Genomic DNA, 27,066 nt, shown 5'->3' with positions numbered 1-27,066 from the left:
GTTCACTCGAGAAATATGGCCGGTATTCTCTTTTTATATGCACCCGTAGGCCGGCCACATCCTTCTTCGTTCGCCTCTGCATTTCCGTCGTGTCCTCTGCTCGAGCGCGATTTGCACGCGCGATTCCGCAAGGTTGATCCCCGAAAACGTCTCTCGCGGAACGATGTGTCGTGCAGCGTGTTTTATCGAAAGGAAAATTTACAATGCGAGGTGTTCGGTAATTGGACTATCGGCGGCTAACACGGGTAGTTAGCACATAATATGGAGCAGCGCCAAACGAGTCACGATAATATCATCTTGCGACGCGAAGCCAGAGATTTAATAAAGATACGACAGGGAGGCGGACAAGCGGACGAGATTAACCGGCGTAATGAATTTTCGGCGACGGTAAACGCGCGCATCGATCCTGCTCCTTCCGCTTCTCCGGTCTCCGTCTCCTCAATCTTGTTTCGAAAATTAACGATCCGCGCGAAGGGTGGACGACGACGACGAACAAAAGAGAGAGAGAAAAAATATAAAATGTAAAAAGAAAGATACAAAGAAAGCAGATCGCATCACGTTAACTTGCGTTTCTGCGCACGACGGTGACAAATCGCCGCATCTTCGCACTGTGAGACGCGCATCAGCAAAGAATAACGAGGAAAAAGAGCACCTTGCCGCGTTTTGATGTGGGATACGAATTCGCACCACTCTCTCGACGTGGAAGAAAAATAAAAAGCGGCGGAGATGACCGGCGCGCGGCCGTGGATTCGTTATATTGTGCATAAATCTCACAGATTGCTCGGGATTTATGGTTGTCTCGCATTCGGTCGCGCTTTGTCGCCGCTTCTTACGCGCTCTCTCTCATCATCCTCTGACCCCTGAACCTCGCTTCTTTTCATCCGCGTCCGCGAACGTAATAAGTCTTCGTGTCATAGAAGCTTTTCTCTTTAAAATGACTCGCGACGTCCATTAATTCGTAAAGTACATGTCAGGTGTTAATACCAGTATATTTGTCACGAGTTATGAGATCGAAAATTAAAGGCACAAAAACGCAACGTGATTATTGAGCAGTCAGGCGAGCAAGATAGTGCAGTCTTTAAATGTATGAAAAAAATATGCCGCGCGTATTACTTTGGATTTTCATACTTGATTCTTATCGAAATATTGATCGCTTTTAAATAACTTTCTTGCAATTATTATTATTGTTTTCTTGGTGAAAGTTATGCTTACCTTTTTAATTTCTCCAGCGATGGCAGCGATATCCGTCGATTAGTCGCAGCCTGTTTCGCGCACATGCACTGAGCCACCGATCGGTGGATCGGTCGATCGGGGACAATCGGTGCGACCGTGACTAAACGCTAGTAGGAGAGACCCGCAACGCGAACGGCGTTTTGCGAACCTGATATTTCTCGCGCGGAACCCCACAAATTAAGGTACGCCGCGCGTCGCGTCGCCGCGGCACGCTCGACAGGCTTGCACCGTTATCTCTCTCGGAAAGCCTGCCCACTAAAGACACGTTCAGCCGCGGCAATGAGCATAAATCGTGGTTGCGACCGATATATCGGTTCTTTCCTTTTCTTTTAATTCGCGCTTTCCCTGGCCTCCGGACGCGCGGAGTGCATTATCGCGTTTCGGCAAACGTGCCGAAAACTGGTGACCTTAAAATTCGGCCAAGCGCACGACCATTCGGGTGTTATCAGCGCGGCGAGATTTCGCGCGTCTCATTAACTATATATATATATGTATGCGAAATGAATTTCAGTTGAAGACCCAGAGGGGGATAAAGCTCCTTAGAAATAAACGGCGCAGCGGTGTAACCATTCGCGCGGTTTATCCAGGTTACCTCAGAAGTGCATTCGCGAAAAGGAGAACTGCCATCCATTAACCCTTCCGGGTGGCCAAGAGGCGGTTTTTGCCCAATATTCGCTCTCTCTACAGGCGAGAACACCGTCCAACCATCTGCATAGCCGGTTAAACGAATGAAAACTGTATATACGTTTAATTGCACACCGGGTGGCCCCGATCGTATACCCCCGTCGATCGAATATTGACGCTTCTGCCTTGTTTTTTAACTTATCAATGGATCGCTGCCCGTGGAATTTGATTTGATGTCAATATTCATAAACGCGCGGCCGCAATCGAAAGGGTCGGGGAGATGTCATTAAAACACCCATGAAATTATCAGGGAGCACGTTATATAATTACTTTAAAATCTTATTGCAGCGTCGAGGATCTCGTAAATGACGCCGCGATGACACGTATGGGCGGGATACCTGATTCACAAGTGCCCTTCAATAATTTTTTTTTTTTTTTTTTTTTTTTAGAAGATGCGAACAGTTATTTTTATATGAATGAAATTATATAAAATTGATTTATTATTAGGTAAAAATCTATCATGCAGGATAGAGAGCATTAGATAAATTTAGAATAAATAAGCAGCTTTAGAAGATATAAAAATTATATATTAAAAGAAATTAGTTTTAAACTAATTTAAAAAGAAGACATGCAAATAAAGAAAGCAAAGGAATAGTATGTATAATGTCAAGAAATTTGTTTTTTTTTTGTATCGGAATCATCTCATTACGTTTGTACGGCTGCAATTAGCGTATAAGATCACGGTACGGTCGCATTTTATTAACGCGCCGAACTGCCACTTTCGTGGACATCGCGAGAAATTTCGACGGATGACTTACGGGACATTGCTACTCTGAAATATTAAAAGTTTCATCTTTTACACGTGTCGGCACTTTTACATTTACGCTTTCCGGAAAGATTCGTCGGCATTTATTACGCGAACCGGCGAGATTGTCAATAATTCAGATGGACTCATATAAGTGTGCCTTGTCATAAAGCGAGCGGTGCATTTTATAAGCGACCCTCTTTTTAGTATTTTAAACGAGTAAGATCCAAACCTTGTCACTCAGTAATCAGTAGGACCGGAATTTTCCATTAAGAACCAAGTTTCGATAGGTTAAATTAATTTAGATTGGAAAGGATTTAGAACCTTCAAGAATACTCTGTTTCGTTCTATAAATCGGATAAATTATTCGTAAAATCGTGTTCGTAACAGTTCTCAGTTATTCGATTCGATTGCCACGGTCTTTAACGAGCCGCGATGAAAACTGGGTCCGACTGCGTGTTCATCCGTGAAAGACGACGCCACTGATCATTGAAAATCGTAAATACGACAGTCGTATACTTACTTCTTAGTCGCGCGGTCAACAAGGTGATGCGAGTCGTGCGAAAGTCGACCTCCTTACGAGTGTCCTCGAAATAATACATAGCTTTGCATACTCCACTTGGACTTTGAATTTTCCCGATCGATTGCTTCTGGAAACGATAAAATCTTATAGAAATAATTCTTCAGAATGGAAAACTTAACATCATTGAGCGATTTTTAACGCCTCATTTGGCGTACTCGACTCGGACGTGATGCGCGTAACGCGCACCGGAATAAGGAAGCGCTTCCTCTTCCTCGCGCCAGCGCCGCGCCGCGTCGGGGAACGATCGTTGCTAGTCGCGATGAGAAAGAAAGAGAGAGAGAGAGAAAGAGAGACAACTGTGTGCTGCGTGTGCAATAGCAGTTAGAATGCCGTAGCACAAGAGAGGTGCGACGAGGGAGGGCCTCTTCATCTCCTCCGCGACGCGCGGCGCGAGAACCCGCGGAAGAGCGAAGAGAAGGAGCGGCGCGAGCGAGAGACGTCGGAAGAGCGACAAGGATGCGCTCGCCGCAAGGACGAAGACGGAGCGGCGAAGCGCCGCCGAGGCTCGTGTCGTAGGCTCGACTTGTGTGCTCGCAGCCACAAACTACCCGACCACCACGCAGCACGGATCCACCACGGAAACCTTACCGTAGAGTGGTCTCTCCTCGTTACTCCACCCCGCCGCGTGACGCTATTCGAAGACACGGTCCCCTTCGTCCTTGCCGTTTCCTGCAATTCTGCGTGAACCTTTATCGGGACCGTTTGAAATTCGTGGCTTTAAAGAAAGTATCTTTGGAGCGAGCGGACGATAGAGATCCCGGAAGAATGGAAACCCTCAACGAGACAGTATAATTTTTTAACTCTGTCTCTCATGCCACCGCTAATGGTACCGTTGGAACATGAAGAGGAAATCTCTAAGAGGGTTCGGTTCGTCTGGAGATGCTGACATTGACATCGCTGTGGCATTGCGTGACGGGTAAAATAGCAAATAGAAGAAGTCGCGTACAGAGCGATTGGAGATTACCCTTTTATTGCCTAATCGCCGATGTCACCTTCTTCTAGAGAGAGAAGAAACATATGAGCGACAGGAGAAGTTACGTACGATCGCCATATTATTAAATGTTTCCGACAAGAAATATAAGAGACAATAACATTCGCAAAATAATTAATTTTTCACGGATGAGAAGCAATTTTACAAATTTTATTACGATATAACATATTAAAATTATACATCTCGATCTCTAAATTTACATAAACAAAGGCAGAAGAAGAGAAGAAATAAAAGTGTACCTCCCGAAAGCAAGTGCATCTGCTATACGTCGTTACATCAGTCTGCCTTCAGTAGAATTCAGTTGCAAATTCATGGTCGGTTTCTTCGATTATGTCGGTCGAACCCCTTCATTTTATACGAAGATTGTGCAAGTCTTGTTATTGTAATATTTGAGAAGTGTAAGGTGCGATCGCGATTCTCCATTTTTTAATTTCTTTAAAACTTTGACGTGGACATTGAGACAAGTACTTGAAGATATCGTAAACTTCGCGATGTGAAATAGTTTCTCCAATGTTATATATACGCGTACGTTAAGGTACCGTTAATTGACTTGTCGGATGTTTAACAATTAACCGTGACGGGGAACAGTGAATTAAATTCGAAAATTAACCGATGACTGCACAGTTGTTAAAATGCTGATTCCAAAGGAAATCGCATTATCGTTCCTGACAAACGTCATTTATGTGCTGCGGGGATCATTGATCGTCTAGCTGCAGTGTCTAAAACCATCGATGAAACTTATTGCATGGCCTACCGTATCCAGCTGATATTCAACAGGTTAGCGAATAGCATTATCTCTTTTTTCGAAACAATTGATATTTTATTTTATTTTTCAATGATAAAATTATCTGCTTCTTCAGATATTTATCAGTTTACTTTTCATCGAAAAACAAAAAGTAGAGAAAAATTTTTTATTACGATTATTCTATTATTGTAGACCATGTTAACAATTTACGCGCAGCAATATTAAATATATTGTGATATTAAATTTATTGTGATAGTTAAAAAAGATAAATCGACGAGTTCTTTGTCTGCGCCCAATTCTTTTTATCATCATTTCAGGGCTGTTATTAAAATTACAAGACCCACCTGCATATGACAAGTTGTCAACGATAATTGAGATTTACCATCGTGCAATCTACTCTTTCGAAAATTGACATGGGATCGATCGTGTCCAATTACGATACCGTTATCAATCATTTTTTAATATTGCGGACTCATTATTCCATATCAATTGGCGAAATTTCCTGTATCTTTTTCATCGAAACGATCGTCATCGATTCCGGTTCGTGTCCCGGTTCAAGGTTGAAATGTGCGAAGAATATTGTTTTACCGTCACATGCTCTTTCATATATATAAAGATTTCTATTAAAAATTAGTAAATAATACAATAATTCCTATCACCGTCAAAAATAATTAAATTACTATATATTAAAATGAACTATTTCGTTTATGCAAGCTATTTTCTTTGATGCAAATAAGCAGGAAGTTGATCTTTTCTAAAAGAATTACATTTTATAATAACATACGTGCATAAATATAGTTTTGTACAATTTTATACTTTTATGTAATTATAGAATTTTATAAAGATAAACAAAGATTTATTTTATATTTTAATTTAAATTTTATGAAGTGTTTAAATTTCATTCAGATATATAAAGATTGAAGACGAGAACAATTTGTGATAACTTTGTAATAGCATTATTTCCATACAATGCGACTCGAAAAGCACGTATAATAATATATAATTTTAATTAGAATTTTTTAAATATGCTGTAAAAAATAATGAAGTGAATAATTACTTTCTTATCGAATTGAAACATAATTAATTTCTCCGGATGCTTCATTGATGTTCAGATTTTATCTTTAAGATAAACATCTTAGAGAATTGTGCAAGAATGCATTTTAATGATTACCTTGGCACAAGTTTCGAAATTTTAAAATTCTTCTATTTCAAACTTATTTTACTGTAATAACGCAAGGCAACGTTAGCGGCTGTAACTGTAATGCTCATCTTCGACGAATTACATATGCATCAACTCTTTAAGTATATAATCTTACTCGTAGCTTCTCTTTCGTATGATAGAACAGCTGCTACGTCATATCTTCATTTATGTCGTATTCGAAAGAAAATATAAACAATTTCTGTCTGCAAATTTGCAAAAAAAATTGATCTACTTTGACTATGCTTATAAAATCATATATTGATCTTACAATATTACATTTTATTATACATCTTTTTTTTAATTCGAGCACGACTAATTTTCTATGTTCTATTGCGATTATCGAACGAAGTAGATTGTTCGACAAACTCTATTATCTTATTATTCCGATAATGACTTTAGCGAGGAAGATAGTTCAACGGTCTCCGAGTAATTACATCTCGAAATTATATCGGAACCGTTAAAAATTATGATGATTGTATCGGTACCGAACACCGGGTGTCCCATCAGTACCCCAATCTTCGGCTAATTAGCACCCGACATTTCTTCTTAAATCCGTAATATCGTAAAGTAAATTCGTAATAATCAAAGTAAGATCTACAAGAGATTTCCCAGTGATGACGCATTTTTCGTGAGTCCTGAAATTCCTCTGTCATTGTTCCCGGCGGCGAATGAGGGAACGATTTCCGATAGATATGCGCGATCACTGATCTCGCGGTGCTTAGAAACGGCCTTGCAAGGCCGCGTAGACTCGCTATATCTACACACCCACTTTATTCCTGTAGAAATAAGACAAACGAGACACCGATATATTGCGAGGCGCGATTACGGCTGAGGAGCAAGTCCGCTTCCTTCGTCGTCTGACAGAACAGGTGGCCGTCTCGACGCCACGCCCCGTTGCTCCAGTTCCCTTGATCTTGGCCTTAATGCTTCGATCTTATTGCTTCTCTCGTTCATTTTTTATTTATTCTTCCGACGGTGAGTCTTAAACTTATCCGATGCATTATGGATGTCGTCTCACGTCTCACGTCTCACGTGTAAAAAACATAATTAATTATAAAGATCGAAAGTTTATTCAACCAGTGTGTTGCCATTATCCGTGTGTTATAACTTAAAATTAGCGCGCGCGCGCACACACACACACACACACACACACATATTTCTAGTTTGCAATTGACGACTAACACATATTTCTTGTATCTCACATTCTTTTTATTAAATTGTTAATCATTAATGGTCTATTAAATTAAACTATTTATAAATATTATGCCATTATATTGATAATGGTATACTATAAATAATATTTCTTTTGAAATACATGAAATACATAAATTCAAATTGATCAAAGAATTTGTAATTCAAAAAACGTTGCAGTGTCGTGTACCCGAAAAGTTACCCCACCCCCCCTCGGGAAAGACGTGGTTCTACGTCAAAAAGGAAGCATATAAAACTATTATTTTATATCAAAAGAAATCTGTTATGTACATGCGAATATTACGCTTTATATTTATCTGAAAATGTGCGAAATTTCTGTAAATTAAACTCGTTTTATTTCAAGTATACGCGGGCATGCACGCGCGTATTTGCAATTGTATAAAATACAATGTAAGCTTCTGCATTTTGAACGGCTGCTATTTACACCCAGAAATGTTAACCGTCTTGGGAGGAGGCAGTAATTGTGACCGAAAACAGTTAAAAACAGTTGGTCTCGCGCGGCTCCCTCATGAACTCGCAATCAAATTTGTGCAGACCGCGAGATACCTCATTAAAATCGCCAGTTGCGACGGTTCCGTTCAACACAAACCTTTTTTCCTTCGTCTCTTCCAGCCGTTGCGACGTCTCGCTTCGCGCGTGTTTCTGCGTGTTTCTTTAATTTTTATGCGACTGCGTCTCTGTATCACGTTCGAACGATTACCTCTCCGTAAATATATATCGGTCGCCATCAATCGACGCCGCTCTGCGCTCGCGCTCGTTCACACTAATTCAGCGCGCGACACGCAAGACACGTAATTAACGAGAGATTTAAGGGTTTCTCATTATAAGAATACGCGTGTTTTCCACGTCTTTCCTTTTCGAGGATAGATTCTTTTTATGTCATGCCGAAAACGATGGAACCAAGATCGCGTATAAAGCTCCTTGCACAATGCCAGGCAACAGGCAATAGGAACAGGAAATAACCAAAAAATCGTTAATTACAACCTAAATAATTCGAATGTTATGATTGGTTGGCAACAGGCAATAGGCACAGAATTTCCAACGTGACGGAAACTCTGTGTCTATTGCCTGTGTCACTGTTTATTCTGCATTTATACATGATTTCTGATTTCTATTCCCTGTTCCTATTGCCTGTTGCCTATAGCATTGTGCAAGGGGCTTAACGCGCGATTTTATTATTATGCATTAAAACGCGCAATAAGCAATATTTACTAGCGCGAATATCAGTGAGACTTCCGTATCGTCTTGCGATCCTGAACGCACGTCACTAGGAACGCAAGTACTTTTGAATAGATTTCACGGTCTCTCGTGGGAACCTAAGGGAAAATAAAATCGATGTAGGAAAGCATTTCAAACTCTCCCGTCTTCGACGACGCAATGGAGTGCGTCTTGAATTCCACGGTCTCGATTTTCTCACTCTGCGCTCGACTGCTCTTACGGCAATATTGACGAGTTATTATCGGCGAGATCGTCTCGCGTTATTCACTACGAAAAACTAGCATCGTAAACTAATGTTTTAACTGGAGCAGATTATTTGAACTACTTAGGCCTTTTTGTGTACATTTGCAGTTGCATTTCTGCTAAAAACTCGACTGAAATCAATCTTGAAACACCGCACGGTTCAATAAATAGACTTTGAGAATCAATTTAATATTTGTTGCGTTATATTTGCAATCGCGATTCAATTGAGAAATAATCAGAGGTTTATTTGAAATTCGGCCTGATTTATTGTTAATTTCTTACCGTTCAAAAATCGGTTGTTGTAAGATCACATATATATATATATATATATATATATATGAGAATAGATTTTTAAATTATTAAAATTAAGGATTTTAGAATATTCTTTTATATTACGACTTTTTTACTCCCTGGAAATTAATAATGGATGATAATTTTCTTGTATTACATGTTGATTTAATGCATATTTGGAATTAATTTTTACCAAGGAAAAATTTTTGATAAGGAAAATATGATTTATCAGTTAAAAAAAATTTTGTTCATTTAAGAAATAAAATTTATCTTTATTTTGATTAAGAAAATGCGTGTGGGTAATTTACTTATTGTTTATATTATTATTTCCTTTCTCGATTTTATATTCCGAGAACACCTTTTTTTCTTATTAAAATTATAATATAATCGAGATATTATTTGCGACAATTTAATTTGATTTTTTCCGTTGATTAAAATCATAAAATTCCACTTTTTTTTAAATGAACACATCTGGAAATAATAAGAATACATTAACTTATATAAGTAGCTTTCTTGATCAAAAAGAAGATAAATCTTCTTTTCTTGAATAATATATTTAATTTCTTAAATAATTTAATTTTTTAAGTAATATATTTAATATTTCTTTTTAAATATATATATATATATATATATATATATATATATAAAGTATTTAATATTAACTATTTAAATTGTAATTAAAGCAGAGAGAATTAAATAATTCACCTATAGTTAAGAGATTTGCAATTAATATACATTTATACATATTAACTAAATTGAATCTCTCAGTAATTACAATTTAAGTAACGATGATTTCCATTTTAAAACATTTTCTCGATTGAACGGAGTTTAGTGAGTTCGCAGTACAATTCACAAAAAGTGTATAGTAATAGTTATTAAACAAAGTAATTTGCAATCTTAGATAAAGAATTTTCAATTTATATTTAATATTTTGCCGGGACAAAAAAAACGAACTCTCAACGGTCGGCGTTTGATTTGTTTGCGGTATCGTGCGACGCTATGGGTATCGTTGTTTACGCAAGGTCGCGTCGCGCCGGTCGCGCGCCGCGCTTATCATTCGGGCACCGAATTTCGATCCGGCAGGCAGCAGCGAAAGTCGCTCCGCGTGTGTCGTATTATACTTTTGCGATATCTTTCCGAGACGCGATCGCGATGATCAGTCAGAATAAGATACTATCAATTCGTATATATTTATCAGTAATGAGTAACGTTTATTTATGCTGGTAAATGTTGAAGATATTGATAACATTATAACTGTATGAAGGGTGGCAGTGTGGTCTTGTGGTAAAGCGCCAGACTCGTAACTCCGAGGAACCGGGTTCGAGTCCACCTGATCACAGGAATTTTTATATTCCAAACTGCACCCCCCGCACGAGTGGGGCTCGTGCGGAGAAACTGGGCTATCTTTCGGAGGAGACATTAAATTTAGAAATTGGTCGTCAAGCTTGGGGAGCTTGGGAGTATTACATTGCACAGTAAAAAATCGTGCGTTCAAATGTTAAAATTTTCTTGTATTACCATTTGACTATTATTTCAATGTAAAATTAACATACAACAGTTATGTTATTATTTTCGTAACATTTTCATGTGTTATATTAATGTCAACGTGATAACTTAACACTTTATGTATGTCATTTAGAAATTGAATATTATTTTGAGTTATTTTAACATAAACAAAAGTTAAAGTAAATCTTCTCAAATAATCGTAAACTTTGACATACAAAATAATCAAATTTACTACAATCAAATGTTCAAAACAACATTTCTCTTAAGTTGAAATAACTATCGTAAATATAGTGCCAATAAATTAACATTTCTAATTTGTCAACAAGTAACACACGATGAATGAGTTACTTTAACTCAAAATTTAGAGTGGACTTTCTGGGACATTTGAAAAATGTTACAATTCACATTTTAGTCTTTACTGTGTGCATCTTTTTAACGAGTCTTGTTGACATGTCCGTCTATACGTCGTATGTATAGACGGACACATGCCGATGCGCGGATATCTTTCCTTCCATTGATTAACCAAATGATCGCGATTGACATATTTTTTTTGTAAACTTCCATCATATTATTATTTACATAATAATTTTTAATAAAATAATAATTTAGGGCTCTCGAAATTGGAAATTCGTAATAGGATGGCTATGAGAGTCAAACGAAAAAAATAAGAGAGTAAAAAAAAACGTTTGACTCTCATAGCCATCCTATTATTAATTTTAATTTTTGTTATTTGTAAAATAAAAGAGTTCAAATTTTTTAATTCAACTTTCGACATTTTTAGAAAATGAGAATCTTTCTGAAATGAATCTTTTGATTGCTAAATAATAGTATTTTAATCAATACGTAATTAACTTCTTTAGTTGTATTCTGTATTTGCCGCTTACGAAACTTTGATGGCCTTTACGGAAGTTTAGTATAAGCCTGTAATTATAGAGAGTCGTAATTTACTGTCGTAATTTTAACATAAAATCGAGAAATTACTTTTTTTACGCGGCCAAAACCAGCTCCGATAACTTTACAGGTAGTCGTATATTCGCGCGTGAAAACACATGTTAATCAAGATACGTTACTTTTGCACTCGTGCGAATTCTTATTACTGCCGATTTCCATACGAAAGCTGTAAGTGTCTACTGTGGAAAAGAAATTGGCACTGTAATGATTCGTACCGCGCGTTTGTATGCTTATTTTACACGAATTTTCCCGCGTACACTATATGACTACGATGAGAAGGCAAAAGCTCGAACGTTCGAACGTAGATTTATCGCTCGTCAGTAATACGTGACAATACACGCGGATGTGGATGCTGGTCTTTGTCGCACCATCTAATAGAAGCAAGTATAGAAACATCAGAAGTGTGGCGGTTACACGCGAAAGAAGAAGTGACGCAAATTTCTCAAATCAAAAATTTTCCTAGTTTTACTTTCTAATTTATTAGACATTAGAGGTGATAATATCCTTGAATATTTCTACACATTACATTAAATCTCCAATAAAAAATTTTTTTAGAAGGGTCTTTGTTTTAAAAATGTTAAAAATGGGTTAAGTTAACTCTAACTTTTATTTTACGAATAATCCGAACAAAAATTAATATGTAAATGATAATATAAAATATGTAAAGTAATCATGTCTCTCATACTATCTAGTGCAGCTATAATTCCTCGGCTATTATAAATACGCTGATATTTTTTCTCGTGTTAACGGTTGGCCTGATTTCCTCCTTTTTATGCGTCAAAGTGACAAGTGTGCTCCGCTAAATGAGAGATTATCACCCGGTTCTATCCGCAATGATACCTGCATGCCGTCGCGAAAGCATTGTCGCTCGCTGTTACGTGTTTTGCACTGTAATGTATATTCGGCGAGATATTATCGCGCGTGACAATATCGATGTCTTCTTTAAGACGTGTCAGATGGTCCGCACATGAAGTATTACTACCGCACTTGACCGCGAGAGTTATGGCTCGGAAAAAAAGTCGAGAGAAGACTCGACATAATATTCAACGGTTATTTATTGGGTATCAACTTCTGGTAGTTAATTCCGATAGCATTAAATGCTTACTGCCTCCCTCCCGCAGAGATGACTGATTTGCACAGTCATTTAGGTTTAGCGAATCCATACGGGTGGATATACGTTGCAAACATTTACATATATTATTTACTCGTCATACACACGTTATAATAATGTAATAATGTAATAAACGTCTGAGAAAAGAAGCAAAATACAATTTAATTTAAGAATAATACGTGTTTGGTGAAGTAGAATATTGAGAACTAAATCTCATTTTTCATTTATATCTCTTAATTAAAAAAAAAGAACATTGTCATTCTGTGCGTGTTAATGGATATTTGACACCTATCAAGAATGAGAACTTAAACAAATCGGTGCCGAGCAATCCATTTTAATCGAAAATGTTTTTTTTGCTTCAAAGGAAAAGATGTACAAAATATAAAGAACATATCATATCGAAGAGTTGTTAACCGGAAAAATTTACGCTATATAGATTCACGTTAGTTAATTGTAGAATAACAAAAACGCTTTTACTTAGAGAATGTTACAATATTCTTCACCTCGTTTATCCAACAACTTAATTGCACGACATAATTTACGGAGATTTAATAGCATCTTACCACTTTGGGAGTTTAATGAATTGTTATTAATAGGTGGAAAGTTAAAAGCAAGGACCATAACTTTATATAGGTTTTATTGTATTTTTAATAGAATTATATGTAATAAATTATCGGTTCAAATGTGATTACAAAATCTGATAATAATCAAAGTAGGTCAAAGTCAGCCGAGGAAATTGTGAGGAATAGAGAATTATATTAGCAGAATACTTTACGTGACGTTAAGATTAATAATAATTATATTTTCATTCCATTTAGTAATGATTATAAAATTATTTCATATCAGTTAAGATATCTATAATTTTTAAATAATTTTATAATAAAACTATATTTTTTACAGGAGAATATTATGGGTTACATTTTTATCCGTCACTGTTGCAATTAATTTGGTTGATTTTACACTTATCAATTCAACCGAATAGGAAATATAATCATACGATATATATTATTAATACTCTGTACCTATTACTTTCTTTAGCCGAGAATCTATTCGATCTCACACTATTGTATTTTAATACTTCTATATATATAAATAGCAGTTTATTATCCATGAAATTTCTCACGATTTCTTTCTTCATGGTTTGAAAAATTAGAACGGAAAGCTTTTTTTAGCCTTGACACATTCGGTTTGGCTTGTGTTAGTACATACAATGCTATTAAAATACATCGTATCGCGCGAGAAAGGAAATTGACAATTAAGTATGTTTTTAAAATAATTATATAAATTACTCTTTTTTATCATCCGTAATTTTCTTCTTGAATATTTTAAAAGTATTCGAGTATTTCTCTTAATATTACGATTATTTGTATGTATGTGCGTAGTTAAATATGAAATATAGTTGCGCGGGACGACGATCATAAAAAAATCTTTATCCGCCCTTGTGTAATTACGCGTTGATTATTAACCGCGCGGTATCAAAAAAATCTACCGTACCGAATTAAAGATCATATCACGCACCTGCGAAAACTCGATGATTGATTTCGTTTACTTGCGCGATATCGAGATCCGGATGTGCATCGTGCTAACCGCGGTGATCGGCCAGGCAATTATGAAATTGTGATTAACGGTGAGTAATTACAAAGTCCGCTACTATGGTGATGGATTAATTACCAGGACCATTACACGCGCGACGTTCTCTCTCTCTCTCTCTCTCTCTCTCTCTCTCTCTCTCTCTCTCTCTCTCTCTCTCTCTCTCTCTCTCTCTCTCTCTTTCTTTCTCTTTTCTTGGGTACACTTATTTCTCCGCGCGCGCGCTTGCTCGCGAGAATGAAAGTGCGCGTCGTCATGACATGCTATTAACCCCGACCCATTGCAAATTTTAATTTTGCTTTTATTATACGCACTACGGAATTTCATTGACGGCGCGAGCATTATTTTACCCGTGAAACGGCTAACGAGACGCTTTAATCACAGGATGGAGCTTGTTCGCATGTCGAAGGCTCGACGGTAAAATTTTATAACACATGGGAAAGAATTTAACGCCAATTGAATAATTTAATAATAATATATTTGATATAAAACTATAATAGATATTTGATAAAGTCTAATAGTCTAATAGTCATTTATAGAGGAAATTTTAGGAGACGAATGAGTTTGGGATTGAAACAAATTGCGATTTTAAATAGTTATTGTTACAAAAAGTTATACGAACATTATTTTAACTCGAGACAATGACGTTATAATGATCTTAACAAATCGTAATAATTTTATAAAGAACTAAATATTCAACGAAAATTGAATATTAATGTCGATAAACTATAAATATTACAGCTGTGCGAACATCATTTATCACGAATTAATTTACACAAAGGTTTACATGTGTGTGTGTGTGTGAGAGAGGAATCACGCATTCTATAAATTCTCCGCGGTTGCTACTTTCGCGTTAACTTTTTCTCATGCCACCACATCGTTAGCTACCGGAGTACCGGCGTGGATTGATTAACTAGCGGCGATTAATTAATCACGGCGGCCGACTTCGTTCTGTTCTGCGAGTTTACATGAGCGCGTGTGCGCGTGTGTTCGTCGGTATAGCGGAGGAAGAGCTTTGATAATCAACGAGATTTCACGTGTCGGGGCTATTAAAACGTAGCTACTCATGAAACGCGTTGCACGTTGCTCGCTTAACGTGCTCGCCATATGGGGTGTTAAGTCGCTGTTAAGGGCATGTGAAAAAATTTCAATCAACATCGACGCTGCTCGTCAACGTTCAGGCACGTTGAGAATAAGGGGAAAATAAAGTTTTCAATTGACGCCGCGTAAGATCAAAGAACTGTTAGCTGCTCGTAATTGCGGCTCTTGGTCCGGCTGCAACATGTGCGGTGCAATGTGCACAATGTATACTTCATAGCTTTTACCGAAAGACGAAAAACGAAAAAACCGGTCATGTGATTAACGATCGGGAATGATGAGTCTAATATGCGAATAGTGCAATCATACGCGGTATTCGTAAACATGTCGACGAATTATGCCGGCATAAACATCAAATAAATCCAAAATGTACGAGCAAAATAATCAGCAAGACACATTTGTCTGTTTAATCTATTTAGTATTTATTATAATTATATATCGAACACTAACAAATATCTATATTATTATACATGAATAATACATTGTAAGTGCGTAACGATAGCACATATGTCAGTATTTTTAATTATTTCATTACGAGAAAAGGAGAAGAGTATATTGTCACGGAAGATAAAAAGAAAAACTTTGTATACAAAACGATTAAAAGGATAAATTAAAGCATTTAATTTATATATTATTTTATTTTTATTAAACTTATATACAATAATCTCTTAATCATAAACTATACTTTCTAACAATTAGATTGCAGTGAAATAGATGATATAGACATCAATGGCAGAAAAATAGCACAATTATACAATTGCCGTGAGGTGACTCTAATAACTTCGTTAATTATCACTTGCTCGATTCACTGACACGTTTTTCCTTGCTGCAACTATTTCTCCACCTGCGTGTAGATCCTTTATTCTGAAGTTATGCTCTCTCGACTGATTCGCTATCGTTCTCAGCGGAATCCCTTTCATTTTCTAGTTGGTGTACACCGCACCTTCGTGTATCCGACGCGGTATAATAAAGCAAGCATTTACATCGAGACTAGACTAGTTGAAACGGAAAGTGTGCGCCTGTTACCATCAGGTTTATTCGCAACGTACGTTCCTTCTATACGTATCGAAGGAGATGCGCAGAGTGAACGATATTTTACGATCCTGTTATCTTGATCTACGCTATAAGCGGCGGAAATGAATCTTATTGCCATAGATACTTATCGGATATAGTGTATTCTTTATATATGCTCCAAAAGCAGCGTATCTCAAATAGCTAGTATTTTATGCGTTCATTCATTTATCTTGACACACAAAGATTATTTACTGACAAATTCTAAATAAATTTCCTCTTATGTTTTATTATTAGATTTTTGTTATGCATTTATTTAAAATATAAACGTAAGAAAATTGATTTTTATTGAAATAATCTTTATTCATTAATTTCATTTTCATGTTTACGAAACTTACATTGTTTTAAGTGAATACTTTGTATTCGTTTCGATAAGCAGGGAAGAGCACGTAAAAAAACTAAGGAATCGGGCGCATTAAATGCGAACGTCACGGCGCGATGATCAATACGAACGTGTACGCTTACATATACCATATACCTATACCACAATAAACGCATAATTGCGGCATGGCAACGTACTCACGCTGTTATTTATTATGCAATACTTGGAACACCCTCATTATCTCCAACGGTTACCAGCAGTCTTCGTAATTAGTCCCGACAAATAATAAATTTAACTTTACTCGAGTACTCTCAAATTCTACAGAAAAAAATTTGAGTTTTTTCTACCTGAATTTCAAATATGTTTCGAAAATCGGATACAGATAGTAAAAAATAATGACTGTCTAGTCTAGACCATGAAACGTGAACTTACTTTTTTCCGAAATTCTTAAAAATTTTACATACTTATAATATATTCTTACACATACATACGAAACTTCATCGTTTCTCCTAAAGTTTCGAAGCTTTCATCAAAGTAGCTGAATCGATAATTACGATCGAAGGTGAATGAGAAAAGCGGGAAGGGACGAGCGATCGCGAGATGAAGTTATTTCGGACGGAGATACGCATCGACAAAACGAAGGTTATTAAATTCAGAACGAGGAGATGTAGTTACACCGAAACAAAAAGCGAAATTGTCTCTCTCCTTTTTTCTCTCTCTTCCTTTCTGTGAAAGGAGCCGCGATCGCGTTTTTAATAAGAACACGGAGCGTGAATAATGCGGATACAACCGCGTTAGAATTAATATATGGCAAAGGAAGCGTCATGGCCACGTGGGCAGGACATAAATATTAATTAATGGACCATTATTACGCAGGCGTAGTGAGTTTCACTATGGTTCGATGAGCCTACACCGCACTGCTACTGCTTGGCGCGGCTCGATCGATGTAATAAGGCGTTGATATCAGCAAAAAAGAAATTCAATTGCGCCCATGTCGTTGACATTGTCTCATTTACACCATGCGTAATTAATTTCGAAAAATATCTTTTTGTTATGATTGCAAAAGCACGTGCGAAAATATACAAGCTAAATTATTAGACATTTATTAGATTGATTAATTATTTAACGTTAGATATATTTTTTATGCGTAAATGCTGGCATGAATAATTATACCTCAGCTATATAGTATTATTGCAAATAATTTTTAACAAAATTGCGCAGAGAAGGATTAGTTGAAAATATTAGCCGATGTTCGCTATACCCTCAAGCGTCTTCCTGTTGTTGAAACCTATTGTTTAACTAGTAGTCAGTATTTCTTACCGGATGCTAAACAACGATATCCACCCGGTACCCGTTACGTCTATTCCGCCACGTAACTTCATCGGTTAATGATTGTTTCCCTGATTGAATGAAGACGCAAGACATCTCTATGGCATTAGTTCCGCGATACCACTAACGCTTTCTATGTGCATTTCTGAGGCCGTATTACCGATGTCAAATAAATTAGCGTACATTACTGGGAGTAATTGAGAGGTGCACGCCTATAGATCGTATACTCGTGAACCGACTAGTTTGTCACGTGTCACGTACTGCGCCAGGGATGCGCAATTTTCTTCATGTAATCAATCGCTAAATTGCACTTTATTAGCCGGCGGTGAGTTGAAGAATGATTTATTAAATCACCTCGATAGGCAAACGGAACTAATCAATTTGTAGTATCTGACATTATAGAATGTTCCAAGCAGTATAACGTTACTTATAATCTCTATTTGAATTTAAAGGTAATAATGAGGTTTCATTAGTTTCTCGCAACATAACTTGTCAGGGTTAATTTAGAATATTTTGCGTTAATCAGAAATTGAAAAAAAAAAAGAAGATTATGTGGAGAATTCTTTTTAATCGAAATGCGCGAGTTGTGCATCACTGTGCCAGAGACGCTCGTCTTCTCGGAATACGCATCCTCCGCGTAAAGACGACAATGAAACGACGTGCTGCAAGCGCAACACCCCTGAAACGATACAGGTGACTGTTTGAAGAGGAGTGCATACTCTTCACGTGTGCATAAGTCACCGAACGAATCCGGTTTTTACCGATTCAGTTTACCGTTGCTTCAAATACGCAACATTGTAGATATTTGTATATCGGGAATAAATAAATGTAAAATTTATTCTAAATATCTTTAAAAAATATGATGGAATTATATCGAATCTTTAGTTTCTAAATGAATGAAAATGAACACATATATATATATATATATATGCAATTATGTAATAAACTTAAAACGTCGTTATATTGCTTTCATTTGCAAAATTCTATGAAGAAGTATGTGCTTTTTTGTATAAAGTTCTTTTTATATCTTACTCTATTACTGTAAAGTGTCGTCATATTAAGTTTATCAACTCGAGTTTTATGACGTTAAATGCGAAATAAAATTCTCCTAGATCGCAACGGAAGAAAATAAGACGGTTCGTGAAGCGTAAACGGCGAATTCCTTCCCTCTGAACGCGCCGCCGGCATAATTTCCGTACCGTTGTAGGCAGTATCCGACTGAAAAGTGCAGACTTCCGCCGCGTCCATAAGTTAGATTTAACCATTTCTTGCCTTGGCGGAATGTCACGCATGCTGCCGGTCATTCGGAACATCGTGATGCACCGCCGCGCCGCAGCTTCGGGCACCTGTTACCGAGAATTCTAATAAATTCGAAAAAAAACCCACTCGAATGCGCAGACATCGTCGCGCTTGGGAAAAGAACAACATCTCTTAATTATCTTTTTTTATATATTTATATCCGTCTTAAGGTTTAGATTAGCGACGATGCACGATACATTTGTCAGTTATTAACATCACTAGAACTACCGAATTCGGATTAAAAGTCGGATTAAAAAAAAAAAAATAGAAATTACAATAGCAAGTGTAACAGCGAACGTGTTTAATTGAGGGTGTTTATTTATCCATTAGTATCGGCTATTAATATCGAAACGAGATTAACGTCAAAATAAAAAAATATTAACTTATTTCCCCTATTCTTTGTTCTTTAATCGGATTACAATTTTGCTGCTGTAAATCGTTATCTTTCAGCGAATTTTTTTATTATCGCACGAGCGCGCTTTGGGCGCATAGATATCTCCTCATTTTACAACGAACCTCCGACACGAGCCGCGCTGATTACCGTTTTAACGACTATACGTTGCCGGATATTCTAGGAATAACGCATACACGATCGTGTTAAAAGTTGAGATAACGCAAGAGAGACGGTAGGCCCGTTGTTCGAATGATGCCCGAATCCGTTTTTCGCCTAATATTGCATTTATAATTGAACTTATCCATTATTTTATCTTAGCAGTTTCATGGCGAGATATATTGATCGTGTATCTGCACGTTTGCGAATTTCGTTTCACCATCCGTGTTTGTTCAAGGTATTGTGACTATTTTTTAATTGGTTTCTTGATGATTTAATGAACGCGCGGAGTCATTTATTTTTGGACATCAAGTAAAACGATTTTATAGAACGATAATGTCATCACATTATTACAAGAGTGATAAAAAAAATGTATTCCATAGGTAAAAGAGAGAGAACAGAGGAAGAGATTTATATGTACACATTTTTTTTTACAAATTATTGGTAATTTTTAATTTTATCTTATACATATATAAAACAGTAATTATCTTAAATCTTATGATAATGAAATTTTTTAATGACAATAATTTGCGTCATTGCCAATGATTTGCATCTCGAATAACATTCAATAAAAAAAAAAAAGAATTGGTCAAGTGAAGAATATTATGTGAAGTAACAGGATATAAAATATATGTTTCTTATGACGATAAACTTAATTTTATTTTTGATTTGATGAAAATTAATGACCTGTACCGTACGCCCTCGAAATACGTGTTTAAATTACGCGATCTTTCCTTATTGGTATACTATACCTACTTAATTTCTCGTTCTCGCTTCAAAGGACCTTCCTTGTGACAAAACTGGTGCGACTGCTCGATTCGTATGTTATATATCCGCACGTGTTTCGATTAACTTTTTCTTTTTTCGCGACCAGTGTACGGTGTGCTTGATTTCCTTTTAAGATACACCACGTCCATAAATCGCGCGGATTTCGATGTCATTCGCCGTTTTAATGGCTCGCACCTCTCAGATCTCAAGCGAATTTCCGAGGTTCGGCGACATCGTTAAAGAGTAGTATATTCTGATTATTGCTAATAAAAAGTGCCAAGCAGCATACTCAGGCTCGCGAGAATCAGAACCGTCTTTCAAACTAGTTGAAGCCCTTGCCCTTTTGATACACAATGGACCATCAATTTAACCGAGAAAAAATGGCTTAATGATCAACATAAATGTGAAGTTAATAATTTATCTTATTTGGGATTTCTATAATCGGTCAGCTATAAGCTATAATTAATTTTGTATCAATTCTCTAATTAATTTTATGCTATTCAAATCTTTCATATAACTGGATTTGAAATCGATTTTTAAATAAATCTTTTTCTTCCATAAGTCTTCTAACGTTATGAACGTTATTAGTCTTATTTAAAGTCGTTGAAAACTTGATGTAGACCTAACATCTGTTAAAGAGATTGTAATTTTTCTTCTTGAAGAAGAAAGATGAGATTAATCATCTCTATACCTATTAAATTTTAAAAATTGCGCATTAGATGCACGTTATTTAGCCATTCATATGTCTTTATATTAAAGTTCTTTATTCCCTTTCTCCATCAGTTTAGAATATATATTATTTTATATTATCAAGTAGAATTTCTATTCGATTTTTACGAGATTTTCATGCGATAGGAAACTCACCTGTGCATAAGACTAGCTCTACTAGAAATGAGAAAAGAGAACACGGATGGATTGTTTGTAAATTTGAGACGTGTCGTTGTTGCAATTACAGAACGTATAACGCCGCTTTAGTTAATCAAGTTAATGCATTAACACAGACCTGGAAATTGCAGGTAGTATAGGTATAAAGGAATTTTTTCGGTCCGGCTGTACTGTGTTTGTCGAGAATTTATGCTGACGCGTGGCCAAAGGGCACAAAATTTAAGATTTTTGCATCGTCATTTGGGTCATCAATTTTCAATTAGTAAAATTAGGGGAGAGTTGCCGAATACGTGCCACTTAAGTTATTTTTTATTAGATTTCTCATTGGGTAGTGATTTGTATGCAAATAAACGTTGGAAATTGTAGCTTGATGTTTCAGACACCTATTATTACACGTTTAACCTTTCACCAATAAATTAATTTGTTTGGTCAAGAAGGTATGATTTGGAAGGCCCACAGGGTCTTCGAAATTTTTAAAATGTTGTCAGCACGCATAAGACAAGATGTAACCTGTTAAAAATTTTTGTCTACACTACTCATTTCTCATTTATTTTATGTTTTTGTTACTAAATGTTGCTCAAACTTAAGTAATAATTAAATTAAGTAATAATATACAACTGATAAGGACGATAACGTACGATTTAAGTGATTGATATGCACATTCGGCAATTCTCCTCTATATTGTATAATCCGAGCATACATCGATAATAGATAAATCCTCACATTTCTTATAAATTTAGTGTTGAACGATCTTCTTTCAGAATTTATAGCAAAATAATTGAAAATAAAGCTTATTGTAAATTTATTATAATATCTATATCTGTTTTTTCTATTAAATAAAATTGTTGGAATAAGCATTATAATCATTTTAAAACTTAATATTAAAAATTTATTTTTAACAATCTAGTCTTGTTCTATGTTTAAAGAACGAAAGATTTATTAACTGAATGATTTTTTAAAGACAGATGATTTCATGTTTTGTTAATTTATTATGTACGATTGTTCAGAAACTTTCTTTTTTATTTTAAAAAATTTCCATATTTTACCTATGTAAACTGTTAATATTTTTCTATTAAATATTATGGCTTTCGTATATATATATTCCAATCGAGATACGATTAAGGAGAGAAAAGAAGTTCCCACTGTGTTCCCACAAAATCTCTTTAAAATGATCTTTTCCGTTTTTATTTTATTTTATTTTAATGCATTTTAGGTTTTTAAGTACCTCATGTATATGCTAATAGTTTCTAAGGTATTTATTGACGCTCATCACCTCGAGACAAACTGTCGTAATAAGCGGCGAGATCGCTTAATTCGGCCGCTTCGAAAATTACGCCTCGTACGTACGTATAGTGCACGAAAGGGTGTATTTGGCGTATGTGATCGGGACTATTACGCAAATCGTCGTGCGACGAGACGAAGGGGCGCGAGATGAGTACCGGTAATCGCTCACTCAATTAGCCTCGTGGTAAACTCCTCACGCTCGCGCTTGCGAATGGCGGTTCATTACCGATCGGTAGTATCGGTACGAAATTCATCAGGGCGTCGTTTACGATCGCCTGGCGGTTAAGAATCTTTAATATCCCGGGTTCTTATAGGTCTTTTTACACCGCTCTTTATAACCGTATCAACGCGGCGCGCATCGTATTCGTCGCCTCGGGCTGTTTCCCTCCGGCAAACGAGCGCGGGGTGCCAAGCTCTAAGCGGCTTGGATTATCTGCTAACTAAAGAAAATATTTTCTTCAAAGTCGCTGCCTCGTTACGCGCTCATCAATCGCAGATACGTATCGGGCGCACAATCTTATTACCGCTCGCGCTGCGGGAATTGCCGCGCGGCCTTTTGGAATAATTCGATAAGATCGCGCTCCCCGTTCTGACAACGCAATTTTGACATGTGCAGCTTAATAACGTTCGACTGGTAGCAGATGGTAAATAAGCTCCTAGTCTTCTTTTCTGAGACTTTAATAGGGAACTTCGCAAAGTGCCGTTTATATAATTAGATAGTTAATTTTATAATTTTGCCGTTACTTCGTTAATGCCGCATTGTGTTCAATGCAGAAATAACAATTGTGTGTGTATTCGTAACCGCAACGGACTCTTTTGTCTCATTTTTAAATGTACGCTCGGTATATAGGATAAGATACATTATATTACTCCTTCCTCAATTTGAAAGGATTCAAGTTTTGTTTCCGACCGCTTAATATATAATGGCGAACATAAAACATAGACAGAAAATTAGAGCAATTAACGGTATAAAATATGAAATCATCCGTCTTCGGAAATATCATTTATTTATTTAGCTAATGGATTATTATATATTTCCGAATACAATAGGATTATAGGGTAGACCAAGGCGAATCGAATTACAGTTTAAGACAGTTTTCGTTAGTGTTTTGTTTCGAACGAGCTGTTTTATCGTGATAATTACTAAATAACACAATAAAACAGCTCGTTAATAGCACTAAAACTGTCTTGAAACTTATATTGATCCGATTCGCCTCGGTCTACCCTACTCCTGAAATTAGATTTTTAATAAATTGGGTTTCGTTCTCGAAATCTGTAATCCACGTGACTTATTTCCACGAATTTATGACCGGTTGCAGCCGGTATCAATCAGTCGACTGATGCTTTATTTCGATTATGGAATCGAAAAAAAGATGCACACGATGCGTTTTCGATCGTGGATAAGAGTTAGGCTCGCACAATATAGTGTTCACCGGCCTACGTGCGTACGATGGATGGTATGCATTCGTTGCACTTATCTTGCGAGGCTCCCCTTTTCCTCCTTCCATCGCATGTATCGGTGCATCGTGGATGCATCTTGCGTAATGACATTAAACGACCGCGAATGCGTTAACCCCGAGAGCGGAACGGGCGCCGCTATTGGCCGATCGGAAAACGGTTTGGCATCGGGCCAGAACCAATCAGGAAGTTACTTCGATGCTCGTGATCGACGATGTAGAAGAACCTCCGATCTCGAAAACGAGACGCATGATCAAGTATGGAGAGAGCACCATGCAGAAAGCGGGCATGGAACGATCGATCTAATGACCGCTTTTGCGACCTTAAAGAAACAGGTTTTTAATTAACGGATTATTTTTGAGGATGCCATCTTACCAGGCATCCTAAAATTCATGGCAGTTATTCTATGGATATATTTGAAAATAGTCTAGTTTCTGAATGTTTCAAATGTTATGAATTAGCTATACAAGAAAGATTAATATAAAATACTTTTTGTTATATGAGGTATTTTTTATTAGTAATTTTAAAACTCAGACCGGGAACTATTCTAAAATTTTATCAAAAACGTCACTAAAATTTATATAGCATTTAAATTCATAAACTGTTTCATAATGTTTCGAAACTAAAACATATGTCATTCACAAAATTTCAGACTACATTCCATGTATAGTTTGCATAATATTTTAAAAAATGTACTTAATATTTCAAATATATGCCATGTATTTCTTATCAAATTATGCTGCACATAAAAACCTTTTCGACGAAATTTCAGGCAAGTTGACGTTAATTTAAAGAAGAACAATTTATTATTCACATATCCTTGTTTCTTTCCATCGAAATATTTGTCCATAAAAGCGAGGTATGTCGATTAAAGAGACCTGTTCGCGTTTATGAGTGATCGAACACGACGCTATTACTGCATCTCGCTCGCACGCTCCACTTTACACGTTCGCGCATAAGTGCAAGTAAACTGTTACTTTCATCGTACTACTCGCTAAAGTCGCTTTCATGAGCTATGATTTACGGCTAATAGACAGACCGCGTGCTCGCTCGCACGGTGAGGCAAAACAAATGCTTCGACCGCGCTGCGCCGTGAATGCAAATCGCCGACGACGACGACCTCGCGGATCTCTTCGGGAAGGATAAACGCACGAGAAGTACCGGATCTCCCTGGGCGATTCCTCGACTCGGGAGGGAAACATATGACCGAGAGTTATGCAAACGTCCCGAGTCATTTTCCGGTTACGCATGCCTGCATGGCATGCATGATAATTCGAGCGGATGCAATAACAGGTGTACTTTGCACATACCAAGATTCCTGCCATGTAACTTAAAGTTCTGTCCATTATCGGTATTGTGTTTTTTCATGCCCCGAGCAGGTGTATGTTGGCGAATAAAAAATGCCTGGATCATTTTACCAGCTTTAAAATTGAGTTGCATCAATATTCCAATTATTTATCTCAGATTAGCAATTGACTGCTTTCTTTCTAGACCAGAATCTTTTTGTGACATAGACACAAAGCAAACGGATTATTCTAATCCAGATGTAATACTAATTTACTTATACATTTCTAGAAAGCAACATACTCATGCAAATTAATATAACGTTTTAATATTCTCCTGTCATATGTTTGCAAGATTAGCACAAAGATTATTGAAGAAAAAATAATTTGAATATATAGCTTTGTGTATACGTGAGGAATGAAAAGCGTGAGAGATAAATGATCGTCAATTATATGATTTAAAATATCGCTCGAAGATTGCAGGCAATATTATGGACTTTTATACCGTGCCTAAAGAAATTACTAAAACAAAGTTCTTAAAGCTTTCATCTTTCTGGAAACCAATAAAATTAGTATAATTTTCGTGGACTGGTATAGTTAAGAGATTGATCGCGCATGGGTTGCACTTTCTTGAGAAGATATTTCCAATCCGTGTACCTGCGCACGCCCTCGAGGGGTTGACGTGTATTTTCATAACGCGTCCGTTATAGTATCGTCGTCGTCGATTGCGGATAATTGGTCGCAGATACGAGAAAAAGAGGAGAGAAAGGAGACCTCTACTTTGTATTTCCGTAAGGTGCGCTCGCGGATTTTTGTATCAACGGGATCGCAGATAATAATTGGCGGCGTGGCGACTGGATGTTGCGGTCCACGCGTCTTATTTCTGTCCGAGGTAGGGGCAAGGCGGTTATGGGATTTTTGCACCGGCTGAATTACGGATAATCAACTTGTCCTCCCCTCCATTAAAAGCGGTCCTGTCTTTTGCCAGCCGCGCTAATTTGACGGGCCTCGAGTGAAGATGCGGTCAGCGATGCGGAAAACACTTGACTTTTCCGTTCGATCTGCTTGAACGCGCATTGCGTAATTCGGAGGTACGGGGCGTCGCGAAAAATATTCGCAAACATATCGCGCGGAAGGAAGAACGTGTGATCAGCAACACGCGCAACACGCCATAATCGATGTATCGGTATTGTACGAGGCATGTATACCACGATTGGAAAATATGTAGCCGTGATCTTTCAATAACCTTTTTCTCTCGCGCGCGCGTCTATCTCATCAAGATCTTCTTCCTCAATTAAAATTATATACGATCATTAACTTCGATTGTTACTCAATTAAAACTAATACGCAAATCTTGTTTTGTAATAAATATTGCATTTTATTGAGATGTTTTACATTTAGGATATACATAAAAT

At 36.8% G+C, this 27,066-nt stretch overlaps 1 protein-coding gene across 2 annotated transcripts in view; it reads left to right on the top strand.

Annotated features, from left to right (window-relative positions):
- The window catches only part of Sha (shavenoid), an 86,357-nt gene that overhangs the window by 1,987 nt on the left and 57,304 nt on the right, over window positions 1-27,066 (top strand). The gene's annotated exons all lie outside the window — the stretch shown is intronic.

Source organism: Temnothorax americanus, unplaced genomic scaffold (assembly GCF_048541705.1).
Source record: "Temnothorax americanus isolate GAGA-0224 unplaced genomic scaffold, ASM4854170v1 Scaffold10, whole genome shotgun sequence".
NCBI classification, from domain to species: Eukaryota; Metazoa; Arthropoda; class Insecta; order Hymenoptera; family Formicidae; genus Temnothorax; species Temnothorax americanus.
The sequence above is the reverse complement of the archived record's forward strand: the minus strand, read 5'-3'. Positions and strand labels throughout refer to the sequence as shown.